The sequence below is a fragment of the Vombatus ursinus genome, unplaced genomic scaffold (assembly GCF_900497805.2).
Source record: "Vombatus ursinus unplaced genomic scaffold, bare-nosed wombat genome assembly UNPS02014778.1, whole genome shotgun sequence".
Taxonomy (NCBI): domain Eukaryota; kingdom Metazoa; phylum Chordata; class Mammalia; order Diprotodontia; family Vombatidae; genus Vombatus; species Vombatus ursinus.
In genome coordinates, this window is record NW_020954556.1 from 31,005,090 (window position 1) to 31,020,609 (window position 15,520).

Sequence of the window (15,520 nt, forward strand, 5' to 3'; positions counted from 1 at the left end):
GTACAGCATATGTTGCTGTTGTTCATTCATTTCAGTTGTGTCCAATTCTTCATGACCCCTTTTGGGGTTTTCTTGGCAAAGATACTGTAGTAGTTTGCCATTTCCTTCCCCCACTCATTTCACAGATGAAGAAACTGAGGTGAACAAGGTTAAGTGACTGGTCCTGTGTCACACAGCTAGTATCTGAGGCCAGATTACAGCTCAGGTCTTCTTGACTCCAGACCTAGAATTTTATAATCCACTGGGCCACCTGGCTACAGTGGTAGCACTGAAAAGTTAAGATGTCCTACCTAACTCCTATATCTTGCTAGTTTTCTCCCAGAAGTAGACTTAGGGAGGCCCTCTGTAATTCTGGCCCCGTACTACTTATCTAACCTTATTTCATACTATTTCCTACTACATACAATTCTTTTAGGTAGATAAGTCATTTCAGTGTCTCAGGAATATAATATGATCATTCTTACTTCTCTGTTTTTGCTTATGTTCCACTCTACTCTCTGTTGCCTATTAAAAAAAAAAGCGAACACTTGAAATGTGAATCTGGCTCTTATATTTATCTAAACACTACTGATGCTTCAGGTCCTAGTTTAAGCTCCAATTCTGTTGTATGTTGTTTCCTTTGGCCTTGACAAAGCAGAGGGTCAATGGTGGGGTTGAGGGAGAGCTGTGGCCAAAAGTGGCCCATGCCACTGGCTAGTTTCATAGTATACAGTAGTGAAGGGTAGAGTAGCCAGGCTAACGTAGGGTATTTTTGTGGAGATAAAGTCGAGGTTTATAAGGCACCAGAAATGAGAGGCTGGTCATTTAGAACAAAAAGGTTAGTTACTCAAGGAGTAAATATGAGTATTTAAGAAAGGAAAGAAAGTCCTAAATTAGGTGCAAATTCAAAGAAGCCAGTTGTCCAGAAGGTTCTAAGTTTGAAGAAAGAGAGTTTACATACAATCACTACTTTCAATGGGAGGAATATCTGTGTTCTTTCAAGCATAGACACATCATGTTAACTTCCCTCATTGTTTCTCTGAATCAGCTTCAGGTGTGGAAAGCTCCTAACCACTACCAGCAATTGTAAGATTTATAATGGAAACTTAAAGCTATGTGGCCCAACTCACTCCTATGAGGAAACTGATGTACAGAGTTCAATGATGTGCCTAGGTTCATACAGGTGACAAGTAGCCAAATCCCAAATGAGAAAGAGCCTTTAGGATGCACTATGGACAGAAGGTGGTGGCATAATGAAAAGATAGGGATTAATTACGCAGCAACTTGATTAGTAATGATGAGAGAGAGAAAAAAAGGATGAGATGAGAAGTAGTTTGAATTTGAATTTTATCACAATAGCTTCTTGTAGGTAAAAGCTATGAGCAGTTAAACCATTTGCATTTGGATATTGGCAGGAATCTGGAATTGTAGATCACTTGAGAAAAGTACCAGAAAAAAAGTGAGAAAGTGCCCTAGGAGATAGGTCCTCTCAGGAGTCCACGGTTTCAGAGTCTGATGAAATAACTAAATATAGGAACAGCAAATTGGCAGTTTGCTGTGGCATTTAGCAAAATGCTATAGAAAACAATAATGTCTGTCTGGTTCAGATGCAAAGGAGGGAGAAAGAGAGACTATATTGTGGTGGGACTATATTCCAGATCACCTGTCCAGAAGGAGGAAATGGAAGATGAGTTCTGGGGACAGACCACCAAATTTTCACTGAGGCATGGTACCTTAGAGATGGGGCACTAACTGAATACCTTCTGGAAGTCCCTCTTTTTCACTCTGCTGAAAGTAGAGTAGCAGATATATTCATGGCTTGCCCTGAGGATAATTTAATTCCTCAACAGATGAAAGAAGTGACAAGGAGAAATGTTATTCTAGAAGTAATTTTGTCTAATAAGGAGCCCCTAGCTGTGAAGGTAGAAATGATGAGAACTTTGGATGGAAGTGACCACATCATCTAAAAGTTTGTGATAAAGAAGGAAAAGCTGGGAATAATATGACGTACAAATTTTGGGAGAATGATTTTCAAAGAAACAATAGGTGGGAATTTATAGCCAAAATTTCTGCAGGGAAAGTTGGCCCAAGTGATGGGAAACTCTCACAAATTAAATTCTGAAAACTATAAGTGATGCTCATAAAGAAGAAAAGGAAGAGCTATCTAATGCAACCAAATGTGAACACACAGGGAATTTATAAAATAATTGTTTTGGACCTGTGATTTCATTGGTATGATTTCTGGCAAGGAAACTCCCTCCTATCAATATGTATCAGCAGCTATGTATGTGTTGATTTAGGTAATTATTTGGGAAAGTTTCAATGATTTGGCCAAGGTCACGTGCCAAAGACACTTGAACACATTATCATGAACTCTGACACTAAGGTTGGCTTTCTATCTACTAGGCAACAGCACCTCTCCTCAAACCTCACTAATTTAAATTATAAGAAAAGATAGGTGCAGCTAATTGGTACAGTGGATAGCACACTGGACCTGGAGTCAGGAAGACCTGAGTTCGAATCCAGCCTCAGACACTTATTAGCTGTATGAACCTGGGCAAGTCACTTAACCCTGATTGCCTCCCCTTCCCCCCAAAAAAGACACATGGAAGTTGTAAACAAAAAAGGATGAATACAAGGGTAGCAAATTCCTCTAAGAATGGTTTATGGATAGTAAGAGCTCAATAAGAGCTGAGGTTGGTGGATCACTGGAAATTTAACAAAACAGGCTCTGTTGGAGGTGAGAGGAAATTAAAAGAAGAGATAGAACTGCTGTTTGAGGTGGATAAGATGATTTTAATGAATGCTAGAAATAAGGCGGAGATGCTTAGTTGTCATGCTTCTATTTCTCCTACCAAAGGGAATTATTTTCAGAATATAAAGAATGAAACAGAACTGCTTAACAGGGAATTGAAACTCCAAATGAGTAAAGATATGAGGGAACCTAACTTCCCTCAAATTCAAGTGAAAGCTGTGAGCCATCATCTGGCATCTCTCTCTCTCTCTCTCTCTCTCTATATATATATATATATATATATATATATATATATATATATACACATACATATATATGAATATGAAGGGGAGAAAGATAGTTGGACTGGAGATAGGCAAAAGTAGAATTTTCCTAGAGGAGAAGAGGGTAGAGTTTGTATTCCATAGGCATGGCAGTGAGCATGACTTTGATTACTTGGGGAAAAATCCAGGAGGCATTATTAAAGTGATAGTTTCTGAGCATTTCAAAAGGGAAGCAGTGATCACTAAGAGCCAGCTCAGATTCATTAAGAACACGTCATGCTAGATTACCCTCATTTCCTTTTTTTGACGGGGTTACTAGAGTGCTGAATCAGTGGAATGCCATAGACATGTATACCTGGATTTCAGCAAAACCTTTGAGTTGGACTCTTATGCTCTCATTGTGAATAGTATGGGGAGATATGAGCTAGATAATAGTATGGTTAAGTGGCTTCAGATTGGTTTAATGACTACAGGCCAAGAGTAGTCACTAATAGGTCAATGTGAATTGGAAAGGGTTTCCGGTGGAGTGCCACAAGGATCTGTCTTGAATCCTGTGCTAACGTTTTTATTGCTGTCTTGAATGAAGGCATGTTTCTTTAATTTGCCGGTGACAAAAAAACTAGGAGGGATTGTTTATACTGTATGACCATGGGATTCAAAGAGGTCTCTACAAACTGAAACAATGGACCAGTGAGCCAGTAAGTTGTAATTTGATAGAAATAAATGTAAGGTCCTATACTGGGGCTAAAATAATAAATTGCATGTGTGTGTGTGTGTATATATATATATATATATATATATATATATATATGTATGTATGTAGGATGGGGAGACAGGACTAATTTGTGTGACAATTATCTGGAATCAAAATGTGATACATAGCCAAGAAAAGCTAATGTGAGTTCAAACTGCATTAGAGACACAATATGTAGACCAAAAGAGGGAATAGTCCCAGGGCACTTTGCTCTAGGCTGATCACTTCAAGAGTTCCATTTTGTTTGATTCAGACATTGATCATCATTCTTGAGAAAGGCAACCAGGATGGCAAAGGAGGCTAGATGCCCAACTACATGAGGAAATTGAAAGACTTGAGGAGGCTTGGCTTAGAAAAGACTTTGTGAGTGGGACCATGATTGATGTCTTCAAGTACTTGAAGGACCACCGTGTGAAAGATGGTTTTGACCTGTTCTACTCGGCCTGCAGAGCTATAAGTGACTGTGATGAGTCACAAAGGCAGTTTTAGGCTTGATGTCAGGGAAAAAAAAACAAAAAACTTCCTAACGGTTAGAATTGCCCCAAAGTGGAACGAGCTGTCTCAGAAACTGTTGGGTCCCCTTCACTGGTGGGGGAAGTGGAAGAAGAATGATCACTTGCCTGAAGGGTTATAAAAGAGATTCCTGGTCACATAAAGGTTGAACTAGACGATCTCTAAGAACACTTTCCATCCCAAGAAGAGTTTTAGACTAAGGGGGCAGCTAGGTGGCGCAGCGGGTAGAGCACTGGTCCTGGAGTCAGGAGGACCTGAGTTCAAATGTGGCCTCGGACAAATAACATATACTAACTGGGTGACACTGGGCAAGTCACTTAACCCCACTGTCTCACCAAAAAAAAAAATTAGACTAAGAATGAGCAGATCTGGATTCTAGACATCACTACGTACTGTGTGATCTAAAGCAAACAATTTGTGCTCTTTCTGAATCTTGGTTTTGTCATCTGGTAAAATGCACATAATGTTTCCTACAAGAACTCCATGAGGATCAAATGAGATAATGGAAGTGCCTTGAGAGCTGTCAAGTACTATATAAATGAAAAGTAGTGTATTTGTTACAGAAACTCAGAATTATTATTAATAATAATAGCATGTATACAGCAGTTTGAGGTTTACAAAATACTTTACATATATTCCTTGATTTTATCTCCACGACAACTCTGTGAGGGAGATGCTATTATTATGCCCCCCATTTTACAGATGAGGAAACTGAGGAAAGAAGAGGTTAAGTGATTTGCCTAGGGTTATACAACTAGTAAGTGTCTGAGACCATATTTGATTTCATGCCTTCCAGACTCCTCATTCAGCGCTTTATTCACTGAAATTTACCCAGCCTCCCTCATGGCAATGGACTTCAGGTCATCTTCAGAGAGATCAGAAATTTGGGTTGCAAGCCTACAAAACTCTGGAGTGCAGCCTGAACCAGATTAAAATGTATTTCCTATCTGATTTTAATTTGTTGATCTATTAATTTTATATTACATATGTATATCTATGTGTGTGTGTATACATATATGTATATGCATATATATAAAACACATGAGGTTTTATAAGTCAATATGTAGCCTGCAAATGGTTTAGTGGCCCCATTTCTGTTTAAGTTTGACACTAATGGTCCCATTCAACCCGTAATTGAAAAAGAATGCCCACTATAAAATGAGCACCCAGTTTAAAGATCTCTGGCGAGAGGAAACCTGAGATCTCTGGAGGTAACTTTAATTAATCAGTTAATCGTGTGTCAAGGGCTGGGAATACAAAGAAAGGCAAAAAAAGACAGTGGCTTCTCTCAAGGAGCTCACAGTCTAATGGGGGAGGCATTGAAAACAATGATGTACAAGCAAGATTCTTATAAGATAAATGGGAGATGATCAGCACAGGAAAGGCATGAGCATTAAAGGAGATCAGAGGAAAAGCTTTTTGTAGAAGGGGAGATTTTGGGTAGGACTTGAAGGATGCCAGTGAAACCAGGAGGCAGAGATAAGGAGGGAAAGTAGTCCGGATATGGGAGTTCTAAAGGTTAGGGAGTTTTTCTTTATATAATCCCTTAATTGGGGCACAGTGGATAGATCACTGGGCCTAGAGTCAGGAAGACCTGAGTTGAAATCTGGCCTCAGACACTTAATAGCTGTGTTACCCTGGACAAGTCACTTAACCCTGTTTGCTTCAATTTCCTCACCTGTAAAATGAGTTGGAGAAGGAAAAGGCAAACCACTCCAGTATCTTTGCCAACAAAACCCCAAATAGAGTCACAAAGAATCAGATACAACTGAAATGACTGGACAACAACAAATCCCTTCTTAATTTGCCTTTTTTGAAAGTTCTACCGCTTGTTCTTAGTTCTGCTATCTGGGACCAAACTGAACAAGTCTAATATTCTTTTTATGGTCTATGTTGGCTATTGTTGGTAATGTCTCTGCTTTTTCTCAAACAGATTATAAGCAATCTGAGTAGAAAACTGTTTTATACTTCCAAGTTCCCTAAGAGTATCTCATATAGGGTATAGGTTCAAGCATATCTGTTGATTAAATCATTGGGAAGAGGAGAGATGATGGTATGAAGGATGGCATTGGATGTGGAAGAGAGAGAAGACTTGATTTTCCTGACTACAGAAGGTGGGACTAGGAGCATTGTATGGGGAGGTGGGAATTTCAGTGAGGCTGACTTCAGCCAAGCACAAGGCTGAGATTCCTAACCATCCGCAAGTGGACACCACCAACTGGCGGTTCTCTTATTACTGGGGATCTTCAAGTTGAGGAGGCAATTTGAAGGCTAGGACTGGCCTTGGTAGAAGTCTAGACCAGGTAGATATTCAGAGAGCGCCTTGTTTCTCTGGTAAAGCTTGAAGTCTTTGCCTCCGAGAGTTTGGACCCCTGTGGTCACTTTGTCAGATTCAGCAATAAGCCACTGGCATGAGGCTCTTTCTGAAATCATCTTCCATGCTGAGTTTCTGAATGGTTTGGCTTGCGTGCTTCTATTATAGAGCTTAAAATGTGGGAAGAAAATGTACATCATTATGGTGCCTCTGGGTATTTGAGGAAATTAAGGCCCAGAATGGTAAAAGGATTCAGCAAGATTTCAAAGAAAAGGAGTAGCAGACTCCCCTAGAGCTGGATGGCTTCAGTGTGTCACTTAACTTCCCTGAGACTCATTTCTTCATTGGTAAAACAAGGGGTTTGAAGTAGATGACCTTTGAGGATCCTTCCAGATTTATGCCTGAGACTCTAGACATGGGGCTGGAGAGAGAAGGAGTGAAACATAAGCATTTTCCTCAAGTATTTGAAGGGCTACCATGTGGAAGGAATAGACCTGTGTTGTTTGGCCCCCAAAGGCAAAAGCAGGTGGAAATTTGGGTTTGAAGTCAAGAAACAACACAACAACAAAAACTTTCTGAAAATGAAAGCTGTCCAGACGTGGAATGGCCTACCTTGAACGATGATGAATTTTCCCATCCTTACGGTGTTCAGTCAGAAACTGGATAGCTACTTGTCCCCAGTGGAATAGTGAGGATTCCTTTTGGGAATGGGGTGCACTAACCAGATGGCTTCTGGGGTTCCTTAGAACTCTCAGATTCTTTTAGGTTTCTGTCACTTCCATAAGTCAACCTTTATCAGCTCCACAAAGCTGGCCTCCCCCCAGAGCCTAGCCAGGGGAGAGGAACCTGCAGCCTCGAGGCCAGAGGTTCCCCACCCTTGGCCTAGACAGAACATCCATTGATGACCATGCACTTGAACCTTTAGCGTGACTGTTTCAAGAGTGGTCTCTTCCTTTCTGGGGCACAGGGCTTATTCCATTCACCCGACTGGCCCTGAGGTGATTCTGTTCTGGGGTAGCACTGAACCTTTAGTCTGGAAGCTGTTTGGTATTCATGTTTCTAGGCAGGAAGGGAAGATAAGGGAGCCTGATGTAATTATAGCACTTTGAAGTCTGCAAAGTGCTTTGTATTTATAAATTCATTTGATCTACACAACAAGCCTTGGAGGTAGGTCGTATTATTATCCCATATTTACAGAGCAGGAAACTGGGGCTGGGAGAGAGAGGCTGTTTTAGGAAGGACTAATGATAATGATAGTAATAATAGCTAAAATTTATATAGTGCTTTAAGGACTGCAGTACTTTAGGCATATGACCCTGTTTGTTCCTTACAACAACCCAGTGAGGTAGGTGCTATTATTATCTCCATTTAACAGATAAAGAAACTGAGGCAGACAGAGGTTAAATGACCTGACCAAGGTCACACTAGTAAATGTCTGAAGCAGGACTTGAACTCAGGTCTTCTTAATTCCAAGTCCAGCATTCTATTCACTGGATCATTTAGTTTCTTACTGTTGACTTGAGCATGTAAACCAACAAAATATCCATATTGATCAGAAGACACGAAAGGGAAAGTTGGTGTGTTTCTCTAAATTTTCTAAATGAAATGCCTGTAGCACGATCTCCTTTTCTGGGTAGAATGTTTCCCCATCAGTGGCAAGAGCAAGTATGCCTTTTGATCCCTGTCTCCCATCTCTCCAGGTAAACAATGGACCTTATTGTTGTTACCAGTGCCTTAAGGCCTGGGCCACCACTGTTTCTCAGTGAGTTGTGTCCAATTGTGCAGGCCACGGGCAGGGTGAAGAACAGATCAGTTAAACTGCGTGCTGGAACTCCTGTTGAGGCTTGCAGCAAAGGTATCTTGACCCACCTGGTTGAAAAAATGACACACAGGCCGGAAATGTCTGTCCTCAGAGCCCAGACAGACGTGAACTGACAAGCAGTGTGGGTTTGTCCTGTTCCCTGACTCTGTGTGTGTGTGTGTGTGTGTGTGTGTGTGTGTGTGCTTTGGAGGCTGTGAGTCAGCTGCCAGTGAATACGGTTTCATTCTGCTGGGAAGTCTTTTGCATAAAGGGTCTGAGAGGCAATGGTTGGGGCTTGGAACCGAAGCGAGATGTTTGAGAGAGGGGAAGATGGGCTGTTTTTATGGAGAAAGTGTCACGGAGAGCTTAGGGTTACCATCTAGAGTCAGGATTAGGCTCTCGGGATGCCAAACCACAGAATCTCAGGCATTCACGGGGCCTCCGACCTTCCATAATCAAATTCCTGCTGCCTTGAGCCCTAATGCAAGTAGCAAACCTCACACAGGCAGCAGTCCTTCATTTCTGTGTATTCCTGGGAGAACACATGGTCACTAGGAATACCTGCTGAGTGCTCTTTTCTCCTACGTGCATCTTCTTGGAACAGCCAAATATACAAAGAGAAAGGGTTTTACTTTACTCTTTTTTTTTTTTACATACTACAATGTGTCAGAAAGAAATGTGTCTGTCTAGCTACCTATTTATAGACAAATACATAGCTATAGATTGTATTATATATATTTTCTCTCAATCTATTTATTTATGTGTTATATGTATTTATCTCTTCCTGTGTATCAATAGATATATATCTACATATATCTTTCTGTTACTCTCTGTCTTTATCTCTGTCTCTCTCTGTCTTGCTGTCTGTCTCTCTTTTTCTGTCTCTGTCTCTATTTTTCTCTCTCTATCCATCTCTCTGTCTTCTCCCTTATCATACCTGTGATTTCATCAATGTAGGGAACTGTTGGTGAGGATCTACCAAGGCAGATGAGCACCTGCTGAATTGTAGCCTGGGAGAGCTGCCTAGGGCGCTGAGAGATTAAGTGATTTGCTCAGGGTCACAGGGACAACATGCTTCAGAGGCAGAATTTGAATCCAGAGCCTGGTCTATATCTACTATGCCAAGCTGCTTTCATATATATTAAAATAATATTATTTAAGTATATATACATATATAGAGAATATATCAACATCTATAATATTCTATATAGAATATAATTTATATTTATTATATTGTTAGTAATATTAGTATATAAATTTATGTCTGTTACTATATGATGCATATATATTCTCTCTATTTGTTCTGTAACAAAAAACCCAGAGTAATTTAATAATTTCCTACAATCTCCCATACAAGGTATATTTCCAATGTCATGCAGTCTCTAGTTGGAGTCATCTTTCAATGCCTCAGTGAATTGCTCCCCCAGCATCTGTTGCACTGCCCTCTGCTGGTGTGTCTGGCCTGTGTCCTTTCAGCCATCCAAGGGATCTTAGATCTTAGCAGGGGCAACCTCAAACATCTGCTGCAGATGTGGCCAAGGATTCTAGCTCTTCAGGGTCTTTAGCTCTAATGATAAAATAGAAGTTAGGAATTGTTCCCTCTTGAGACTCAGCCCCTTTGTTTATAGGTACACTCCAGAAATAAGGTCATTGTATGTCCTCAAAGAGCAATACCCATTTCTCCTCTTTCAGGATCAGCATCTACCTGGGGCTATGGGAGTGCCAGCTGCATTACCTCACTTGGCAGATAGGACAGCTGGAAACTCCAAACCTGATGTTGTTTTCCCTCTCTGTCAATAGCATGGATCATCCTGATCACTGTTCATTCTGGACTTGTTAGGGCATCTTGATTGAAACCCACTGGAGGACACGGGGAGAAGAGGGGGCAGTCATAGATACAGGGAGCAAGAAGTACCGTGACGACAAGAAAAGACCTAGGTTTAAATTCTGCCTCCCATATTTGCTATCCGTGAGTCCTTGGGCAAATCACTTCCTCTTTCTACAAATCTTGTTTCCTCCTTGTTCAATCAAAGATTTGGGTGAAATGGTCTTTAAGGTCCCTTCAGTTCTGACACCCTATGATTCCTATAATTGGGGACTCTCAGGGACACTTCTACTGGTCATCACTGCAGCCTAAGTTTTTTTTTTTTAGGTAGGATATTCATTGGTGTGTGTGTGTGTGTGTGTGTGTGTGTGTGTGTGTGTGTGTGTGTTGGGGAGGGGGGCGGTGTTTCTGCTTTCAGTTTCCTTGGGTCAATCTGATCTCAAATCTCAGACTTCTCTCCAGCTCAGCAAGGCTACGCAGCAGGAATCCAAACCACAGCTACTTAGGTTTCCTCTGAACTATGAGAAGGATACTGTTGCTGTTGTTTTTTAGCCTCAGGCCCTCCATGTCTGTCTTTCTGTCTTTTTCTCTGTGCCTGTCACTCTCTAACTTTCTCTTTCTTCTTTCTCCCCTTCTCTCTGCCAGAAACCTGTACTACCCATTGCATCAGCTGTAGGGAGTAATCTCTACTGCTATAACCTCTGTATTAAGTGTGTGAGGCTAGTCAAAATGTTTACCAGAATGATTTAATAGGGAGATCGATTACCACTGCTTTTCTGTTTGTTTTAACTATGCAATCACTGTGTCAAGGAAGAAAAGAAGAAAATCCTTTGGAAAGAGAGAAGCTGTAATTCTCTGAATATGTATGAGAAGGGAAGAGAAATAAGAGGAGTGCTGCTCAGGTTCATCTTTATTGTCTTGCCAGCCCAAACCTTGCTGTGCCAAAGGGGAGAGAGAGGAGAGTAAGTTTTGCAGAGCACCTGAAATGGAATCCCCTTAATAATACATTGATTTCCTGTGTAGGAAGAGAGACCGTTCAGGTAAAAGTGGATCTATAATGCTGAAGAGGAATCACAGAGAGAACTCATGACTGAGACTCAGAAGACCAGAATTCACAGAATGATAGGGTGATGGATTGACATCTATAATGAACCTTAGAATTCATCTAGTTCAACTCCTGACTTTCACAGGTGAGAAAACTGAGGTTTGTACCAGTCCCAGCTCTAAACTAGCTGTGTGACCTCGGGAAAGTCATTTAACTTCTCTGACCCTAATCTGCGAACAGAATAAAAACAATAGTATTTACTTTATGGGTTAGGAATATTGTCAAAATCGAATGACCTTGTGGTTGTAAATGTGTTTTTTTTTCAGCTAAAAGTATTATACATTAGGGTATGGGTACCATGCTTATTTATGTTGGAGGCATCTGTCCCTACCAGCCTGAAGATACAGTAGATTCAAGTGACATTTCCATTAAAAATAAAAGTTCCACCTTCCCTAAAAGATGAAACTGTCCTGAACCTTGGGAATGAAAGAATTTATAAGATCTATGATCTAGGGATGGAAGGGACCTCAGAAAAAAACCGAATCTGATTCGGTGTGTTTTCTTGTTGTTACTGATTTGTGTTCTATAAGCCTAGAATGTAAGCTCTTTGAGGGCAAAGTCCTTGGGTATCCATCTTTGTGGTCCCAGGGGCCTAGCATAGTACCTATGATAGGTCTTTAATGTTGCATTGGATTTTTAAAATTTCAGCTCTGATTACTTTCTCTTTCTTTCTCCACCTTCCAGTTTTCCTCCATTTTCTTTTTTGATGTAGTGAGGATAAGCTAGTTAAGCAACAGTGACCTATTGAAGTCATCACATGCAACAAGACACAGCTGAAATGAACTTTCCTCCTCTGCCTTTGGTTCATAAATCCAGATGGTAGGATTGGCGGATTTTACTGCGGAAGAGTAGTATTTGTTTAGTATAGATTTCAGTGACCAGCTTCCAAATCTCTAGGGGGTTTAGTAAGGAGTAGCTGTCATTAAGCTTCTGTAGATGAATCTTACTCTTCTGCAAACTACCTTGACTTTTCTCTCCTTGCCTTATGGAGTTGGGCAGTGCCAGCCCTAGAAAGAGGCAGAGCAGGTCTGCATCAAAATCACGTGACTTGAGAGGTTTCAAAAATATCCCCTAGCACAAAATTTCTACCCAGGCATGGTACCTGAAATGCCAACACTTTGTCACCACTTTAGGCAAAGGAATTGTGCCAGGAGGCTCTCCAAAATTCAAATACATTACATAGCACACGAAGCCATGATTGCCTATTAAAATGTGCTAGCATCAATTGGTTTCAATTCAATTCAACAATATTTATTGAGAGACTATGGCCAAGCCAATGTGCTAGGCTCTGGGCCACGAAGACAAAAATGAGAGACTCCTTTCTCAAGGAGCTTACTGGTAGCCAAAATTTATATAGTGATTTCAGGTTTGCAATACACTTTACATTTTACCTCATTTGATTTTCAGAATAAGCCTGTGAAGTAGTTGGTATTATCCCCATTTTACAGATGAGGAACCTGAGGCTGAGACAAGTCAAGTGACTTGCTTAGGATCATACATCTAAGTTAGCATCTGAAGCAGGATTCAAAGTAAGGTCTTCCTGACTCCAATTCCAACATTTAATCACTAAAGCACCTAAGGGGCCAGATAAGAAAATGTGAAGTTTATACAAGTAATATAAAATTATTTCAGTAAGGAAAGAGAAATATCAAGAGGAGGATCTAGAAATGCCTTGTGTTGGAGGTGACACTTGAATTTTTATTTTTCAGTCCAAGGACAAGTTTTGTTAGAACATCTGTCATATTGGCCAGACTCTTAAGGAATCTAAGCATTTTATCGCTAATGCAAGGGGGCCAGATCTTAGGAATATGAGCACCTTAATGGAGACAAGATGGACCTTATATACAGAAAGACTGTGGGAGGGATCTAGGAATAGCCAAGTAGTTTGGGGTGACTGGAGGAGGGGTCTAAGGAGGATCTGTACGGGAGTGACTGGGAGGTGGAGAATGGGGTCTAGATAGGGTCAAGGGTGGGAAGTAGCCAGGGGCCATTGGGATATAATAGACAATGGAGGACTGCTCTAGGTTAAAGGTAACAGAGAATTGGGAGATTAGGTGTAGGCAATGATGAAAGGCCAGTTGATGGGATTATAGCCTCAGGTGAAACCCAGAGATTTGGCCAGGTAGGAAAGTCCAGAGTTTTTCCTTTCTGGGGTTCAGATCCCCAAGACATGGTATTTTCCTTCTAGGGGTTCAGATCCCATTCCCATAATCCCTCCCCTCAAACAAATGGGACCCAAATTCTTTTGGGGGTAAGGGGAGAAGGTCTTGGCTTCTGAAACTGCTTCCTGCTGGCAAGGGGCATGGAACTGTCCCTACCTCGAGGGGGTCCCAGAGAGGAGGTTGACTGGAACCCAGCACAGGCTGCATCCAGGGGATGATGGGGGGATATTGGCTGGTACCCACTGTTTGCTACCAACTGTAGATGAATGGCCTGTAGTCTGGAAGACACAAATCTGACAGAAAAGACTGCAGGACCCAGATATAGGGGGAAGTAAAAGTGTAGGAGCCCCATTAAAATCATTTACATTTGACCTGCAAGATTATCTGATCTTGTTACTTTTTTTTCAAAAGTTTAAGTAACACTTTTGCATGTAGAAGATTTCCACCCCTGGGTTCAATAGTTACATAAATGCATTTGCCAGAGACTGACTTTCACTTCAATTATCACTGAAATTTTCCTCCCCAAACCAAACTGATGATGTTTCTGACTTAATTTCAGCTCTTTGGGGGTATTGAATGACTATACGTTCAGGTCAAAACAGTAAGATTTCATAACTTGCATTGATCTTTTACTGACCACTTGCTCTGATTATAGAAATTTGCTATAAAAGGATAAAGCGGTAACAAGATTTAGTGCACAAATATGGCAGGATAAAATACCCTTAGTTCTGTTTGGATTCAGATAATTCACAGTTTTTGTGACACCTGAATTTTAAAAGGCAGTAGGAAGGAGGGAGGAGTGAATTCTAGACGTGAGGGACCAGAAGGCCAAAGGCATAGAGGTGGAATGTCATATGTAGGAGACAGCAGAGCATTTTGACCAGAGTGAAGAGTACATGCCATTCCCCTAGCAAAACCATGAAAGACTGCAAGGGTTGGGAAAACCATAGGCATAAAGGTCTGGAGCAAGTAGAATAATGCGACGAGGAAAACCAGGGAGAGTTTGAGAAGGGAAATAAGGAGTTACTAGAAATCATGCTACTTAATGCTGTTTCCCGGAGTTATCCCCACCGCTGTATGAAGCCTCAAACAATCTTCTGAACAACTTTCCTGTTTGAAGTCATGGTTCTTTATCCTCCTCTGGACATTCCCTTCTCCTTTTGTTTCTTTTCTAAGTGATCTTCGTATAGCTGTCGTTATATTTCTCCAGATGTTTTTCTGCTTCCCAACAAGAATGAAAGCTCCATACCTTCAAATTCTATAACGTCTTTCTTCCAAAGGGTCCCAAGGGCCTTCAAAAAATTAGCTTCCTTATTCTCAGATATCTCCATGAAGCAGAGGAGATAGTGATATACCCATTTTACAGAGGGGTTAAATGGAACATCAGTTCCATTTAGTGGAAAATTAGTGGAAAAGTTGAGAGGCTGATCTTCTAACTCTGAAGACAGCGAGCTATCCCTTGTACTAGGGTTCAATTGTTCTTCAATTTAATTAAACAAATATTTATTGGGTACCTATTACATGGGAAGTGTTGTGGTATGTGCTTGGAGGATACATAGATGAATGAGACTCAAAGTTCCTGCCTTCAAGAAGCTTACTCTTTAGTAAAGAAGAGAAGACAAATGCTTAGATAACTGGTGTAAAATAAAATTTAAGCCCAATCAAAAAAAGTGTGTTATGGGGATTCAGAAAAAAAAATCATATCATAGAGGGGGTGAGGAAAGGCTTCATAACAGGAGTGGTATTTGAGAGAGGCTTTTAAATGTGGGTAGAAATATGAATATTTCAACAAATGAGAATAGGAGAAGAGCATTCAGGGCAGTGGGGACAGCATAAAGAAGGGTGTTGAGAAGGTAAGAAAGTGGGAGGAAACTCTGGGCATGTTCAAGAAGCAGAAAGTCCAAGGTGCCTGGAGTGTAAGCGCTTCTGAGAGACAAGGAAGTTAGGGTAGATTCATTTTATTGTTTTTTTTTTTTTGGTTTTTTTTTTGGCTAGGCAATGGGGTTAAGTGACTTGCCCAGGGTCACACAGCTAAGTAAATGTTATGAG